This window comes from Arachis hypogaea, chromosome 12 (assembly GCF_003086295.3).
Source record: "Arachis hypogaea cultivar Tifrunner chromosome 12, arahy.Tifrunner.gnm2.J5K5, whole genome shotgun sequence".
Lineage (NCBI taxonomy): Eukaryota > Viridiplantae > Streptophyta > Magnoliopsida > Fabales > Fabaceae > Arachis > Arachis hypogaea.
Genome location: NC_092047.1, coordinates 28,081,352 through 28,100,373, shown reverse-complemented (window position 1 = coordinate 28,100,373; position 19,022 = coordinate 28,081,352). Strand labels below are relative to the sequence as shown.

General features: G+C 33.8%; 1 non-coding gene across 1 annotated transcript; it reads left to right on the top strand.

Annotated features, from left to right (window-relative positions):
- The first annotated feature begins 16,548 nt into the window (after positions 1-16,548).
- Positions 16,549-16,656, top strand: LOC112731523 (small nucleolar RNA R71). The gene has a single exon (XR_003167297.1). It is a non-coding gene; the product is annotated as a small nucleolar RNA R71 (small nucleolar RNA).
- Positions 16,657-19,022: the final 2,366 nt, after the last annotated feature.

Sequence of the window (19,022 nt, the reverse complement as noted above, 5' to 3'; positions counted from 1 at the left end):
TGATGATAAATAATTTTATTGAATTAAATTATATTAATATGATCATTGGATAATAAAGAATGCTAAAAAAATAAATAATATTTTAAGAGTATAAAAATATTAAATTGTCATTTCAATTTACTTTTTTAATCAACAACAATGAATATCTTGAATTAATTAAATTTTTACAAAAAATTATATACCTAAAATTATTTCATTTCTTCAAAATAAATATCTTGAATTAATTAAATTTTTACAAAAAATTATATACCTAAAATTATTTCATTTCTTCAAAAATATTTTGAACATACAATGGTTCAATAAGAGGTTGACTATTGAGAATTGAATATAATATTTTTTAATTCATATTTTCAATAAAAGATATACTTAGTTCTATCCATCCTAAATAATTCTATATTCACTATTACTTATCTATTTAAATAATTCTAATATTGATAGAATTGTTTTTAGATACAAAAAATTTAAAATATATTTATTCTATTTAAAAAATCAATATTCATATTTAACTTAGGATTTCAACAAATATGACAAAAAATATTATATTTTTCATTGAAAAAGTAAAATATCTATAAATATATTTTTGTGCTTTAACTTTAGATTTTTCAAAAAAATTTGACAAATTAATGTAATAAAATCATATTTCTATAACATATATAAGAATATATATTACACATAAATAAAAAATGTTAGGTGTAATAAGAATAAATATATAAATTAAAGAAAAATTTAAAAAAAATAAGAACTAATAAAATATTTAAGGAAAAAAAATAAATAGAAAAGAAATAAAATTATTAGACGGAAGAGAAATAATTTAATAAATTTTATTTGTATATAAAAGAAGAATAAAAAGAAGACATACAGTACCTTGTTTAATTTAGCAAGATTTATGAGAATAAACACATATAATAAGAGAATAAAAATAATAATAAAAAAACTAAATATTTGAATTAATATCAAAATAAAAAGTAATAAAATAATAATAATCTATCATAATCTTAATCTTTTAATATAATTAATTAATAACAATATAATTAGTCTACCATAATCTTAATCTAATCTTTTAATATAATTAATTTTAATTAAGTAATCAAATAAATTGTATAAATATCTCTAATCTAATTATATAAAGAAATAGTAAATTTTCTACGATTATATATATAGGGATAAAACGTCACTTTAAAATGAGATTATTATTATTAATGACATATATATATATATATAGGGATAAAACGTCACTTTCAAATGAGATTATTATTATTAATGACATATAAATATTAAAATTATATTAATACATTAATTGAATACATTATTAGAATAAAAAATTGCAAGAATTAAAATAACTGAAATTTATCAACTTTAATTAGTTAAATTAGCATAAAATAAGAAAGAGATGATTAATTAGATTAAATAAATTAAAAAATATTATTGAGCAAAACAAATGTCACAATAATTATATTACTAATTTAAAAAAAATCAATTCAATCTATTTAAATTTTTATTTTAAATAGACAATTAAAGATTACTAATGGATAAAAATGAATGGAATATAATAAAAAATAATTTTGGTGGTATAAATAATTAAATTAAATTATTATATACAATTTTACTTTTTACCTTATTATAATTTAAGTTAATATTAATGGTAAAAAAACTCATTTTAAATAGTCTTAATTTGTATTTTACAACTTAATTAAAACACAATTCATACTTTTTTATTTTGTGATTAATCAATATTTTTTAAATTTTTTATTAAGTCTTCTGTATTTTATGATTGATAAATTTTCTTTACAAAATACAAATTTGTGATGAATTATTACAATCATAATTAATTAAGAAAATCAAGAAAAAATTATAAAAAAATAAATAAAAGATAAAAAAAATAGAGTAAAAATGTATTTTGAAACTAAAAATTTGCCAATTGTGCTAGAAATTCTAAATATTTGTATCTTATTATATAATCAATTTTGTTACTCACTTCAACTTCATTATTCCTTTATATCCAAAAAAATATATAATGTCACACTTATTTCAAAAAAGATTAAACTCTTCAAATATAGGGTATAATGTATAATTTAAGAACCATAAGATAAAAAATATCTAGAATTTTATAATAGTATTTGAAATTTTCAATGACGATAATATAAAGAGTTTAAATCTACCAAATGAATTCAATAGTTACCCTTTGCACATCTTATTTAAATTTGAATTTTAAAATTTAATTTGTATCTTCTTTTTTTTCTAACATAAATTATTTTTGACAAAAAATAAGGAAAAATCTATTAGACGAAAAAAATATTCTATCAAAGAATTATTATAAGGAGATTTATAATTAGAGAAGAAAATAATAAAAGTATTAATAATAAAAAAAGAAATAAAGGTCATATTAAATAATGTTAGAAAAGAAATAATAAAATTCGTATTAATAATAATAATGCTGAAGAATGATGTTGCTGCCTCTCCCCTTTCTAACATGCTACATGTACACCAAAATCAGCTATCAATGTCAGCCAACAGTATAAAATACATGTTAGAATACAAATACACATTGAAAATAAATTAAACCACATATATATATTTATACACAAATACATTGGTGGATGATTTTAGTAGTTGATTTTGGTGTACAAATAGCATTTTTTTTTATTGAAATTTACATGAAACAATTTTATTTGTTGGTATCATATTCATTCTTAAAGTCAAAACAATAATATTTTATGGCATGATTTTCATGTTTTCAAACTTATACACTTATGTTGTTACAAAAGCTATTAGATTAATTAATATTTTTTGTAACATTACCAAAACAACATCATTCCTTTATAATAAATAATTTTAGGTATATAATTTTTTGTAAAATTTTAATTAATTCAAGATATTTATTGTCGTTGATTAGAAAAGTAAATTGAAATGATAATTTAATATTTCTATACTCTTAAAATATTATTTATTTATTTTTCTAGCATTCTTTATCATCCAATGATCACATTAATATAATTTAATTCAATAAATTTATTTATCATTATTTGATTGAATAAAAATTCTATTTTATCTGAAAATTTGAGGATTTCTCAACCTCAAGATCATCCATGTTAAATCATTAAGAAATATAATTGAGAGCACGAAAGCGTCCCTTCATTCGAGAGTATGATTGAGATAAGAGAGTTTGGCTCTTATGGTTCTTTGATCTTCGTCAACTAAAACCTTCTGTATCACTGATAGGGCTGAATCACAACTCCACTATGGGAAAAGAGCGATGGAGGCGAGTTTGATGTGTTTGAGACCAAAATTCTGAAGTCATTATTTATATTTGAGTGTGACACTCATTAAACCCTAAAACTCAAATAAAATAGTGTCTATGGTTTTAATCTCATTTATCCAAATCAAAAGTAATAATGACTTATTTAATTCAATATTTATGACAATAAATGAGATCACCGTTATATAGGTCATTTAATATAAAATTACTTAATTTGTGATTATAATTAATATATGTATTGCCCATAAATATATTAAGAAATAATAATTTTCTAACAATTTTTTATTTATACATATATATTTTATGAGATAATCACATCTTATAAATTTTATGCGCACATCTAAATGTTATTTCCCTGATTACTTTAATAATCTGGTCTGTCTCATATATAAGTTATGAAATTACCGCAACTTTTATCACATTAGTGTTGTAATGAAATCACGATGATCGCCATACTAAAATACTCAACCACATAGATTAAATTTGGATAAGAAAATTCAGAAATTACATGAAAAATGAGATCATGCATGCCTATTTTTAATTGGTCCAACTTGAATAAAAGTTCTATTTTATTCAGTGACAGACTCAGATAAAACTGTAAAGGCAACACCCAGGATCATAGTGATGGCGACTAAGTGATGAGTTATGAGAATTTTTGTGAAGAAACTGAGAAGAAGAAAACTTTGGGTGAGGATGACTGGATTTTTCTTGCAGGGCTATAGAGTATGGACTGAAGTTATGAATCACTGAATCTGTGATGTGAGGCAAATCTTAATTCCTAAAAAATATTTATATGTATATATTCGGGGCAAGTACTCCCTAAACCCGACCATGTCCTATCCTGGGCAAAATCAGTCCCAATTCGAGTCAAGTTATTACCCTCTCCAACTAGGTATGGACGGGTCGGGTACCCGCGTATTCGGGTACTCCTGCCAAGTATAACCACGTATTGATACTCTATTTATTAAGGGTTTACCACTAGCCAATGGATTGCTACACACAGAAGGCGAGATTCTAACTCCTAATAGTTGTTTAAGCGGACGAATGAGACGATCACTCAACAAATTCAAATTGATTAAGATAAATACTAATTATTTTTAATATTTTAATATTAAAAATCTTGAGAGTTTGATTTTAATTATAACTTTGTAAAATATTTATAATAATAATTACTACATATATTTTATTTAATTTTTTAATATTTTTTTATATAGTTTTATGTATTATCCCGTACAGGGTACGGGAACATACATTAGTTAATCAATTTGGATTGGTTGAATGGTTATCTCATTTGTCTGCTTAAGCAAGTATTTGGAGTTCGAATCTCGCCAGAAGAAAATCAACTTATCCTCTCCAAGGAGGATACTATGGCTCTGATACCATGTTAGAAAGTGGAGAGGGAGCAATACGAAGAATGTTTGTGAGTATTCGAGTTGTGTAGAATAATACAATATAGAAGGGTATTTATAGGTGATAAGAGAATCGAAATAATAAAGACGTAATATCCTATAATAAATATTCAGATATGTTGAATAATGCTAATTGATCTAATTGATCCTAATTATCTCTAACAATTATATTCAATTAAATGATATACATAATATTAAATTGTGTGATACTTAAATATCTAATCAAATCAATTAGTTAATATAATTAAGCCATCGTAATGAATTATATTTAATTAATGAGTTAAAAGAAATAAATTAAGAAACACTATCAGAAGCATGCCACGTTAGCTTTATCATTAAGTGCAAAAATTCGATTTTTATATAATAGAATAGATTAGTAGATTCTACTTAAATATAAAAATTATTATATTTGTATATTTAAATAAATATTGTTACACTTTCTTACTGTTAAATGATTAAAAAAATTTAATAAAAATGATTTATATTGTAATCATACAATCTACGAATACTAACTACCTGACATTTAGTTATATTATTAGATTCCTAATATACCGTTCGTGTTACACACAAATCTTGTACTTAATTTATTTTATTATATTTATGTATAGTTTGTATATAAAAATTATTTATAATTATTTATGTATAATTTTTATCCAATAACAGAAAAAATATAAATGAGAGAATATACATTTATTTATGATTAATGTTTCACCAACATAATCATGATATTTGTAAGACTCCAAAATTTTAAAAAATAAATAATAAATTATTTATGATTTATTATATTATTTAAGATTATATTTTAAGAAATTTTTATATATAAATTAGGTTATTTTTTATTTATGATTTAAAGCTTTAGTAATTGAATAATAATAATAAGAATTTTATATGCTTCAATTTAAATAATTAAATTTTGAACTTTATTTTATAAATTAAAAAAATAATTTTTATTATCTCTAATTCTTGAATTAGAGTAAGGTGAAAACTCAGGTGCAGTCAACTTCACGTGAAGTTGATAGCTGAGAGCCGTTAAATGATTTGACTGATTTGACTAAATTTTTATCTAACAGCTCTTAGTTATCAACTTCACGTGAAGTTGATTGCATCTGAGTTTCCATCTTAGAGTAATTATTTAAAGAGTAAAAGACAAATAGGTCCCTGACCTTTTTAAACGCGGACATTTTCGTCCCTCAAGATTGGAAAATACATTTCGATCCCTCACCATGTAAAACGTGTGACAATTACGTCCTTCCGTCGAATTGGTGCTGGAAACGGTAACGGAGATTGCTGACCTGGAGGGGTGGAAAGTGATATGTCCATTACGGTTGCTGAAGTGGATGGGGAACAAATTGTTGGAGGACAATTTGGTCCTTATTGGCCAAAATGACGCCATATGCTAGAATGAGCCCTATTTCATCGAAATGGATCGACGAAGCAATAGCCATTGATGGAGCGATCGTCGATGATGAGTGAAGGGAGTTTTTTATGCACAAGACCTGGCGGGAGATCTTCATTCGTCATGCCAGGAGGATACGAGCGTGATGGGGTTGCGCCAAAATGCTTATGCGGCGTATATGCCATTCTGTAGAAGTTAAGAATAGCAACGAACCCTAACAGAATGTTTCTTGGGTGTCATTCTTTAAGGTAATTTACTAATTTGGCAATGATTGGATGAGACTGTAATGTGTCTAATTGGTTGAATTTCTGGAAATTTGTTCCAGGCTAAAGAACGTCACTGCCGGTTCTTTGTCTGGCTTGATGAACACCTGAAAAAAATCAGAGCCATGGAGTGTGAAGCATTTGGTGCTGTGGATGATGCTGAGGGAATAGAAGTTGAAGAATAAGTGTTTCGAAGGCAAGAGGTGGAAAAAAAACTGGAGGATTTGGAGAGAAAGTTGTTAGCCATGGAAAAGGAAAATTCATGAATTTGTGGCATGTTACTGTGATTAGTGTAATTGTTGTTATTCTTGCTGTATATTTGTTAAAGGCCTGAAGATGATTGATGTACCTGTGATGTTGTAATGACAACTGCCACTACTGGCTGTGTAATTTGATTTCTTTGAGATCAGAACAACTAAATAATATTGCAAGTCAAGTCAAGTGTTATATAAGGTTTTAATTTTGCATAGATTATAATCAAACATTACACGTTAATGTGTCTAAGATAACAGCATAAGTTTTCCACAAAATAACAAAATAACAGCATATGTTTGCCACAAAATAACAAAACGTCTACTTGGCTTGTAAACAAGTTTGCCAGACTGCCAAAGCTAGAAAGCATTGTTCAATTGATGGTAAAACTAAGACAAAAAACAAAATTTATGGAGTTGTCTTCAGTTCTTCTAATGCTTGGATCCAGGAGTAGGGATGAACCTAGAAATCCTTGTAGTGCCACTGCTAGCTGCTTTCAATGTCTCTTTAGATGGTACACCACTGGTGGTTGTGCTTTGAGTTTGTGGTGGATTTGGTGTTCCAGCAGGTGTTGGATTTGAACTTGTTGGGAGCCTGACAATTGTTTGTTTGGCTCTGAATTTAGAGGCAGCAGCTCGGGTTCTGGGTTGGTCCATTCTTGGCAACTGGGCTGGAGGCCTGAATAGAGTTTGGACTGGAGGAGCAGGTAGTGTTGCTGCAGGTACTTGATGGAACATTGGTGCAGCTAATGGTGTAAGCCCTGATGATGCTGGCTACATGGTTGTGCTGGATGGTAGTCCACCAGTATTCTGAAGGGTGACATTATTCTGCAAAAGTAACCAAAATACCAGCTATTCATAGTAGTCAGGCAAGAAAAAATTGATTGGCATTTAAATGTGTACGCTTAATGGTGGTCTTACAGCAGATTGTTCTTGCACAGCACTAGTTTCAGCATAGTTTTCACCTTGAGATTGGTTTAGATCCTATATATTAAAAAAATCAGCAATATAAACCAAATGGAAAAATTAATCCCTAAGAAAAATAAAAAATAACATCATAACCACTAACAAATTTTAAAATGGACAAAAGTATCCTAATGCATACAGGGGACTTGCTTACATCTGGTTGAGGTGCTGATTGTGAAAGTGGAAGCAGTACCAAGGCTTGTGATGCATTAGCACACTTCTTAGGTTTTTTTAGTTTTTGGTTTCCAGTTAGGGTTGCTTGGTGCTCCTTTGCAAGTCTTATAATTATGTCCTTCCTCGTTGCACTTGCTACAAGTAACTTGAAAGCTTCTCTTCAACTTGTCTCCCTGAATATGAGCCTCAGCTGGGTCCTTGTTGCGGCTGTGGACCTTTGGCCTCCCAATAGGTCGCTTGATGGGTGGTGGAGCAGGCCTAAATTGGTTAGTGACAGTCCAGAACTCCTCACTAGGAACTGGTTTTATGCAATGTGCATATGTCCTATGAATGGAATCCATACACAGCCAGGGATGAACATAATCCTGTGGCTAATCATGTCTCTTTCTGATTGTAGCAATAGCATGTATACATGACATGCCTGATACGAAATCAATTCATAGGTAACCAATCATTACTTCAGGATAGATGAAAACAAAATCTTACAAATTGCATGTGTTAAGAAAAAAATAAAAGCTTACCAGTCAGTTGCCATATGTTGTATGAACAGGTGTATTTGATGAGGTCCACATCCACTTTAGTCTTTTTTCCTGGTAACTTCAAATCTTTTTCTTTCATTGTCTCCCACTCACTCAGCAATCCATCTATTACTGGGTTTTATCAGCCTCTGTAACCGTTTTTCCTGGACTGGTGCAAGCTTTCCACTATGGTGCTCTAACAGCCTAATGTGCTTGGTCATTATCCTCATTAAGTAGCACCTAATTTCTTCACACATGGTCAAAACTGGCTTAACTCTGTACTTCACCACCTTCGCATTAAAAACTTCGCACATGTTGTTAGTGAGGTTATCCATCTTAGGTCCGTGGCTGAAAAAAGCTTTAACCCAAGTTGCGGGTTCGAATTTCATCAAGTATTCCCATGCTACCTTGTTAACCCCCTTAAGCTTCTCCATGGTCTCTTTGAACTCTGGTTCAGTTGTGCAATTAGCACACTCCCACATTATGTCTCTAATATGCATGTCTTTGAACCGGTTAATGAAGTTCTTCCACATGTGTATTACACAGTTTCGATGATGTGCTCTCAGCATTACCTCCTTTAATGTTAGTAGTAGGCCCTACATAGAGTATAATGATGCAAATAAACCTTGTCATAGGGTATAAGTCTAAAGGTTTAAAAGGGTTTAAACAGAGTCATGCAAAGATGCTAATCACTTATTACTAGCCTAATCTATCCAAATAAACGATGTAAAAGTCTAACCTTTTGCTGGTCAGACATAAAGTTCCAACTATATTGACTGGCATCACCCAAATCCTCCTGAAGCAATGTGAGGAACCATTTCCAGGATTCCTTAGTCTCCGATCTTGCAATACCATATGCCACTACATAGAATTGGTTGTTCGCATCCTGTGCAACTGCTGAAAGTAGTTGGCCTCTGTGGTATGTCTTCAGAAAAGCTCCATCTAGATGGATAAAAGGCCTACACCTACTCTTAAAGCCATGCTTACAGCCTTCGAAGCAGATATATATTTTGTCAAACACAGAGAAGGATTGTGGAATAGGCTTCACATAAACTCTTGCAGTCAAACTCGGATTACTCTTAATTATCTCCATGCCATAGTCCCTGAGCTTCCCATACTGTTCTTTTCCATTTCCCATTATTCTCTCTTTGGCCTCTTTCACTGCCCTGTAAACCATCTTCGGATGCACCACCAGGTTAAACTCTTCTCTAAGAAAGTCAACTGCCTCATTAGTTGTCATATGAGGTTGGCTTGCCATTCTCTTCTCCACTTTCTTACTGATCCAGTGTTGATCAGCAGCATTACTACCCAAGTCTCTTGCATAGGTATGCTCTGGCTTGTAAGTCTTTACCTGGAAGCATAAGAGAGTCTTGTTGTATGATAAATATGCCAGTCATGGGCAGTCTTCACCCCTGCATTCAACTCTCACCCTTTCCTTATCATTTTTTCCAGAGAAGTTCCCTGCCTTCAGATATGAACATATCTCTAACCACTTCTTTGAACCCATCAATGGTTGCAAACTTGGTTCCAATCTCAAATCTACCCTCTCCAAACCCATAATCATCATTGAACACTAGAAAGTCATGTTTGTTTCCCTCATCCTCTGACGACACTGGTGTGTGAAGATCCTCTGATTCATACTCATAAATGAGTTCATCATCATCTGAATCCTCTTCATTTACATAGAGGCCGATTGGAGGCCTATCATTAGGCTGCATGGTGCGCAGAAATTGTGATTACACTTTGATTATGTAAAATTCATTGCTCTTTCTTTCCCTGGCAATGGCGTCAAAAACATGATGCCAATACCATGGTTCACAACTTCGCACAACTAACCAGCAAGTGCACTGGATCGTCCAAGTAATACCTTACGTGAGTAAGGGTCGAATCCCACGGAGATTGTTGGTATGAAGCAAGCTATGGTCACCTTGTAAATCTCAGTCAGGCGGATATAAAATAGTAATGGGATTTTCAAAATTAATTAATAAAATAGGGATAGAAATACTTATGTAAATCACTGGTGAGAATTTCAGATAAGCGAATAGAGATGCTTTCGTTCCTCTGAACCTCTGCTTTCCTGCTATCTTCATCCAATCAGTCTTACTCCTTTCCATGGCTGGCTTTATGTGATACATCACCATTGTCAATGGCTACTTTCGGTCTTCTCTCGGGAAAATGATCCAAATGCCCTGTCACGGCACAGCTAATCGTCTGGAGGCATCACCCTTGTCAATGGTTTCATCTTATCCTCTCAGTGAAAATGATCAACGCACCCTGTCACGGCACGGCTATTCATCTGTCGGTTCTCGATCCTGCTGGAATAGGATTTACTATCCTTTTGCGTCTGTCACTACGCCCGGCAATCACGAGTTTGAAGCTCGTCACAGTCATTCAATCATTGAATCCTACTCGGAATACCACAGACAAGGTTTAGACCTTCCGGATTCTCTTGAATGCCGCCATCATTCTAGCTTACACCACGAAGATTCCGATTAAGAGATCTAAGAGATACTCATTCAATCTAATGTAGAACGGAAGTGGTTGTCAGGCACGCGTTCATAGGGAATGATGATGATTGTCACGTTCATCATATTCAGGTTGAAGTGCGAATGAATATCTTAGAAGCGAAATAAGATGAATTGAATAGAAAACAGTAGTACTATGCATTAATCTTTGAGGAACAGCAGAGCTCCACACCTTAATCTATGGAGTGTAGAAACTCTACTGTTGAAAATATATAAGTGATAATGGAGTTCATTGGTCTCGGCCCCAAAGGGGAACCGGAGTAACCAAGACTGTGAATACAATGATAACAAGTTCTATTTATAATAAACTAGCTACTAGGGTTTACAGAAGTAAGTAATTGATGCATAAATCCACTTCCGGGTCCCACTTGGTGTGTGCTTGGGCTGAGCTTGAGTGTTACACGTGTAGAGGTCATTCCTGGAGTTGAACGCCAGTTTTGGTGCCAGTTTGGGCGTTCAACTCTGGTTTTGGATCCTTTTCTGGCGCTGGACGCCAGAATTGGGCAGAGAGCTGGCGTTGAACGCCAGTTTGCGTCATCTATTCTTGGCCAAAGTATGAACTATTATATATTTCTGGAAAGCCCTGGATGTCTACTTTCCAACGCAATTGGAAGCGCACCATTTCGAGTTCTGTAGCTCCATAAAATCCACTTTTAGTGCAGGGAGGTCAGAATCCAACAGCATCAGCAGTCCTTCTTCAACCTCTGAATCTGATTTTTGCTCAAGTCCCTTAATTTCAGCCAGAAAATACCTGAAATCACAGAAAAATACACAAACTCATAGTAAAGTCCAGAAATATTAATTTAACATAAAAACTAATGAAAACATCCCTAAAAGTAACTAGATCCTACTAAAAACATACTAAAAACAATGTCAAAAAGCGTATAAATTATCCGCTCATCACAACACCAAACTTAAATCGTTGCTTGTCCCCAAGCAACTGAAAATCAAAGAGGATAAAAAGAAGAGAATATACTATAAATTCCAAACTATCAATGAAACAGAGCTTCAATCATATGAGCGGGACTTATAGCTTTTTGCCTCTTGAATAGTTTTGGCATCTCACTTTATCCATTGAAGTTCAGAATGATTGGCATCTATAGGAACTCAGAGTTTAGATAGTGTTATTGACTCTCCTAGTTCAGTATGATGATTCTTGAACACAGCTGTTTTATGAGTCTTGGCCGTGGCCCTAAGCACTTTGTTTTCCAGTATTACCACCTGATACATAAATGCCACAGACACATAATTGGGTGAACCTTTTCAGATTGTGACTCAGCTTTGCTAAAGTCCCCAATTAGAGGTGTCCAGGGTTCTTAAGCAGACTCTTTTTTGCTTTGGACCTTGACTTTAACCGCTCAGTCTCAAGTTTTCACTTGACACCTACACGCCACAAGCACATGGTTAGGGACAGCTTGGTTTAGCCGCTTAGACCAGGATTTTATTCCTTTAGGCCCTCCTATCCACTGATGCTCAAAGCCTTGGGATCCTTTTTATTTGCCCTTGCCTTTTGGTTTTAAGGGTTATTAGCTTTTTGCTCTTGCCTCTTGGTTTTAAGAGCTTTTGGCTTTTTCTGCTTGCTTTTTCTTTCTATTTTTTTTTGCCTATATTATTATTTTTTTTCTGCAAGCTTTGTTCTTTGCTGCTTTTTCTTGCTTCAAGAATCATTTTTATGATTTTTCAGATTATCAAATAACATGTCTCCTAGTCATCATTCTTTCAAGAGCCAACATATTTAACATTCTTAAACAACAACTTCAAAAGACATATGCACTGTTTAAGCATACATTCAGAAAATAAGAAGCATTGTCACCACATCAATATAATTAAGCTAAGTTCAAGGATAAATTCGAAACTCATGTACTTCTTGTTCTTTTGAATTAAAACATTTTTCATTTAAGAGAGGTGATGGATTCATAGGACATTCATAACTTTAAGACATAGTTACTAAATACTAATGATCATGTAATGAAGACACAAACATAGATAAGCACATAACATAGAAAACGAAAAACAGAGAAAGTAAGAACAAGGAATGAGTCCACCTTAGTGATGGTGGCGTTTCCTCCTTGAGGAACCAATGATGTCTTTGAGCTCTTCTATGTCTCTTCCTTGTCTTTGTTGCTCCTCCCTCATTGCTTTTTGATCTTCTCTTATTTCATGGAGCATGATGGAGTGCTCTTGATGTTCCACCCCTAATTGTCCCATGTTGGCACTTAATTCTCCTAGGGAGGTGTTGATTTGCTCCCAATAGTTTTGTGGAGGAAAATGCATTTGAGGCATCTCCGGGATCTCATAGTGATGAGCTTCTTGCGCCTCTTGAGCTCCATGAATGGGCTCTCTTGCTTGCTCCATCTTTTTCTTAGTGATGGGCTTCTCTTCCTTAATAGGAATGTCTCCTTCTATGAAAGCTCCAACTGAGTAACATAGATGGCAAATAAGATGAGGAAAAGCTAGCCTTGCCATGGGGGATGACTTTTTGGCTATTTTGTAGAGTTCATTAGAGATGACTTCATGAACTTCTATTTCCTCTCCAATCATAATGCTATGGATCATGATGGCTCGATCCACAGTAAGTTCAGATCGGTTGCTAGTGGGAATGATTGAGCATTGAATGAACTCCAACCATCCTCTAGCTACAGGCTTGAGGTCCAATCTTCTTAGTTGAACCGGCTTGCCTTTGGAGTCAATCTTCCATTGAGCTCCTTCCACACATATGTCCATAAGGACTTGGTCCAACCTTTGATTAAAGTTGACCCTTCTAGTGTAGGGGCGTTCATCTCCTTGCATCATGGGCAAGTTAAACGCCAACCTCACATTCTCCGGACTAAAATCTAAGTATTTCCCCCGAACCATTGTAACGTAGTTCTTTGGATCCGGGTTCTTACTTTGATCATGGTTCTTGGTGATCCATGCATTGGCATAGAACTCTTGAACCATTAGGATGCCGACTTGTTGGATGGGATTTGTTAGAACTTTCCAACCTCTTCTTTGAATTTCATGTCGGATCTCCGGATACTCATTTCTTTTGAGTTTGAAAGGGACCTCGGGGATCACCTTCTTCTTGGCCACAACATCATAGAAGTGGTCTTGATGGGCTTTGGAGATGAACATTTCCATCTCCCATGACTCGGAGGTGGAAGCTTTTGTCTTCCCTTTCCCCTTTCTAGAGGATTCTCCGGTCTTAGGTGCCATCAATGGTAATGGAAAAACAAAAAGCTTATGCTTTTACCACACCAAACTTAGAATATTGCTCGCCCTCGAGCAATAAAAGAAAGAATAGAGGAAGAAGAAGAAGAAAATATGGAGAAGAGGGGTGAAGTGTGTTTCGGCCAAGTAGAGAGGAGAGGGTTGTGTTGTGTGAAAATGAGGAAGAATGGAGGGCTATATATAGGGGAGGGAGGGGGGTTAAGGTTCGACCATTTAGGGTGGGTTTGGGTGAGAAATTGGTTTTGAATTTTGAAGGTATGTGGAGTTTATGAGGTAGGTTTATGGGGAAGAGTGGATGGATGTGAGTGGTGAAGAGGTGATGGGGAAGAGAGATTGAGGTGATTGGTGAAGGGTTTTTGGGGAAGAGTGTTTATGGGATTGTGTGAAAGAGAGTGTGATGGATGAGAAGAAGTGAGTGGAGGTTGGTGTGGATCCTGTGGGGTCCACAGATCTTGAGGTGTCAAGGCATTTACATTCCTGCACCAATTTAGGCATGCAAATTGCCCTTGCACACAACTCTGGGCGTTCAGCGCCAGGTTGGTGCCCATTTTGGGCGTTCAACGCCCATTTGTTGCCATTTCTGGCGTTGAACGCCAGAACCATGCTTGTTTTGGGCATTCAGTGCCCAGATGCTGCCCATTTTGGGCGTTCAGCGCCAAAACCATGCTCTGTTCTGGCGTTGAACGCCAGGCAGATGCTCCTCCAGGGTGTGATTTTTCTTCTGCTGTTTTTGATTTCGTTTTCAATTTTTATATTTATTTTGTGACTCCACATGATCATGAACCTATAAAGACATATAACTAAGAAAAATATAGTTAGATAAATAAAAATTGGGTTGCCTCCCAACAAGCGCTTCTTTAATGTCAGTAGCTTGACAGTGGGCTCTCATGGAGCCTCATAGATGTTCAGAGCATTGTTGAGACTCTCCAACACTAAACTTAGAGTTTGGATATGGGAGTTCAACACCAAACTTAGAGTTTGGTTGTGGCCTCCCAACACCAAACTTAGAGTTTGACTGTGGGGGCTTTGTTTGACTCTGCTTTGAGAGAAGCTTTTTCTGCTTCCTCTCCATGGATGCAGAGAGAGATCCTTGAGTTGTAAACACAAGGTTGTCCTTATTTAATTGAAGGATCAATTCTCCTCTGTCCACATCAATCACAGCTCTTGCTGTGGCTAGGAAAGGTCTTCTTAGGATGATGGATTCATCCTCTTCCTTTCCAGTATCCAGGACTATGAAATCAGCAGGGATGTAAAGGCCTTCAACCTTTACTAACACATCCTCTACTTGTCCATAAGCCTGTTTTCTTGAATTGTCTGCCATCTCTAATGAGATTTTAGCAGCTTGCACCCCATAGATTCCCAGTTTCTCTATTACAGAGAGGGGCATGAGGTTTATCCCTGAACCAAGGTCACATAGAGCCTTAAAGATCATGGTGCCTATAGTACAAGGTATTATGAACTTTCCAGGATCCTGTCTCTTCTGAGGCAATGTCAGTTGATCCAGATCACTTAGTTCATTGATGAACAAGGGATGTTCAACTTTCCAAGTATCAATGCCAAATAATTTGGCATTTAGCTTCATGATTGCACCAAGAAACTTGGCAGTTTTCTCTTCAGTAACATCCTCATTCTCTTCAGAAGAGGAATACTCATCAGAGCTCATGAAGGGCATAAGGAGGTTCAATGGAATCTCTATGGTCTCTAGATGAGCCTCAGAGTCCTTTGGTTCCTCAGAGGGAAGCTCCTTATTGATCACTGGACGTCCCAGGAGGTCTTCCTCCTTGGGATTTACGTCCTCCTATCCCTCATTGGGTTCAGCCATTTTGGTTATGTTAATGGCCTTGCACTCTCCTTTTGGATTTTCTTCTGTATTGCTTGGAAGAGTGCTAGGAGGGATTTCAGTGATCCTTTTACTCAGCTGGCCTACTTGTGCTTCCAAATTTCTAATGGAAGACCTTGTTTCATTCATGAAACTTACAGTGGCCTTGGACAGATCAGAGACTAAGTTTTCTAAGCTAGATGGATTCTGCTCAGAATTCTCTGTCTGTTGCTGAGTGGATGATGGAAAAGGCTTGCTATTGCTAAACCTGTTTCTTCCACCATTATTAAAGCCTTGCTGAGGCTTTTGATCCTTCCATGAGAAATTTGGATGATTTCTCCATGATGAGTTATAGGTGTTTCCATAAGGTTCACCTAAGTAATTCACCTCTGCTATTGCAGGTTCTCAGGATCATAAGCTTCTTCTTCATAAGAAGCCTCTTGAGTACTATTGGATGCAGCTTGCACTCCATTCAGACTCTGAGAGATCATATTGACTTGCTGAGTCAATATTTTGTTCTGAGCCAATATGGCATTCAGAGTATCAATTTCAAGAACTCCCTTCTTCATAGGCGTCCCATTATTCACAGGATTCCTTTCAGAAGTGTACATGAACTGGTTATTTGCAACCATGTCAATGAGTTCTTGAGCTTCTGTAGGGGTTTTCTTTAGGTGAATGGATCCACCTGCAGAGGTATCCAATGACATCTTTGATAACTCAGATAAACCATTATAGAATATATCCATGATGGTCCATTCTGAAAGCATGTCAGAAGGACACTTTTTGGTCAGCTGCTTGTATCTTTCCCAAGCTTCATAGAGGGATTCACCTTCTTTCTGTCTGAAGGTTTGAACATCCACTCTAAGCTTGCTCAGCTTTTGAGGAGGAAAGAACTTGGCTAAGAAAGCCGTGACCAGCTTATCCCAAGAGTTCAGGCTGTCTTTGGGTTGAGAGTCCAACCACACTCTAGCTCTGTCTCTTATAGCAAAAGGAAAAAGCATGAGCCTGTAGACTTCAGGATCTACTCCATTAGTCTTAACAGTATCACAGATCTGCAAGAATTCAGTTAAGAACTGAAAAGGATCTTCAGATGGAAGTCCATGAAACTTGCAGTTCTGCTGCATCAGAGAAACTAATTGAGGTTTCAGCTCAAAGTTGTTTGCTCCAATGGCAGGAATGGAGATGCTTCTTCCATGTAAATTGGAATTTGGTGCAGTAAAGTCACCAAGCATTCTCCTTGCATTGTTGTTGGGTCCGGCTGCCATCTCCTTTACTTGTTCAAAATTTTCAATCAAGTTGTCTCTGGATTGTTGTAATTTAGCTTCTCTTAATTTTCTCTTCAGAGTCCTTTCAGGTTCTGGATCAGCTTCAACAAGAATGCATTTTTCTCTGTCCCTGCTCATAAGAAAGAGAAGAGAAAAAGAAAAGAAGAGGAATCCTCTATGTCACAGTAAAGAGGTTCCTTATTGTTAGTAGAAGAAGAAAAAGAATAGGGGTGAAGAAGAATGAAGAATCCAAACACAAAGGTAAGGATAGGAGCAGTGATGTGAGATGAAGAGAGGTGTTAGTAGATGAATAAATAAATAGAAGGGGATGAGGGAGAAGAATTTTCGAAAAACATTTTTCTAAAAAAAAGAGTTAGTGATTTTCGAAAATAGTTTTTGAAAAAGGTTAGTAGTTTTTCGAAAATTCAAATAAAAAAAATAAAATAATTAGTTTAATTAAAAAGAAATTTTGAAAAAGAGAGAGATATTTTCGAAAATTAGAGAGAGAGAGAGAGAGTTAGTTAGGTGGTTTTGAAAAAGATAAGAAACAAACAAAAAGTTAGTTAGTTAGTTGAAACAAATTTGAAAAGATAAGAAGTTAGGAAGTTAGAAAAGATATTTTGAAATCAAATTTTTGAAAAAGGTAAGATAAGAAGATATTTTTGAAAACATATGATTGAAATTAGTTTTTGAAAAAGATTTGATTTTTAAAATCACAATTAATGACTTGATTCACAAGAAATCACAAGATATGATTCTAGAACTTAAAGTTTGAATCTTTCTTAACAAGCAAGTAACAAACTTGAAATTTTTGAATCAAAACATTAATTGTTGATGTTATTTTCGAAAATTATGTGATAAAAATAAGAAAAAGATTTTTGAAAAATATTTTTATAATTTTCGAAAATAACTAAGAAAAATGAAAAAGATTTGATTTTTTTTTTTGAAAAAGATTTTGAAAAAGATAGGATTTTCAAATTGAAAATTTGATTTGACTCATAAAAAAAACTAGATTTTAAAAATTTTTGAAAAAGTCAAATCTAATTTTCGAAATTTTGAGAGAGAAAAAGGGAAAGATAATTTTTTGATTTTTGAAATTTTTTTATGATGAGAGAGAAAAACACTAAAAAGATGCAATGCATGAAATTTTTAGATCAAAACATGTGATGCATGCAAGAATGCTATGAATGTCAAGATGAACACCAAGAACACTATGAAGATCATGATGAACACCAAGAACATATTTTTGAAAAAAATTTTAATGCAAAGAAAACATGCAAGACATCAAACTTAGAATTCGTTAATGCTTAGACACTAAGAATTCAAGAATGCATATGAAAAACAAGAAAAGACACAAAACATGCAAATGCAAAGATCAAACAAGAAGACTTACCAAGAACAACTTGAAGATCATGAAGAACACTATGAATGCATGATTTTTTTCGAAAAATGCAAGATGCACATGCAATTGACACCAAACTTATAACGTGACTCAAGACTCAAACAAGAAACACACAATATTTTTTATTTTTTTTATGATTTTCTAATTTTTTTGGATTTTTTCGAAAATTATTTGTAAAAGAAAAAATAAGGATTCCAAAATTTTTAATATGAATTCCAGGAATCTTGCATTCTTAGTCTAAAGCTTCAGTCCAGGAATTAGACATGGCTCACTAGCCAGCCAAGCTTCCAATGAAAGCTCCGGTCCAAAACACTAGACATGGCCAATGGCCAGCCAAGCTTCAGCAAACATAGATACCTCTCATGTATACAACAACTGATATTTCATCCAACTTCATATACTTATGAGTGGAAGCCTCAGTCTAAAAGAATTTAGACATGGCTTTACAGCCAGCCAGGCTTCACATGCTTCATGAAACACTAGAATTTATTCTTTAAAAATTTTGAATAAAATTTTTTTTGAAAACAAAAGTAAACATTTTTGTTTTAAAAAATTTTTTTTGAAAACA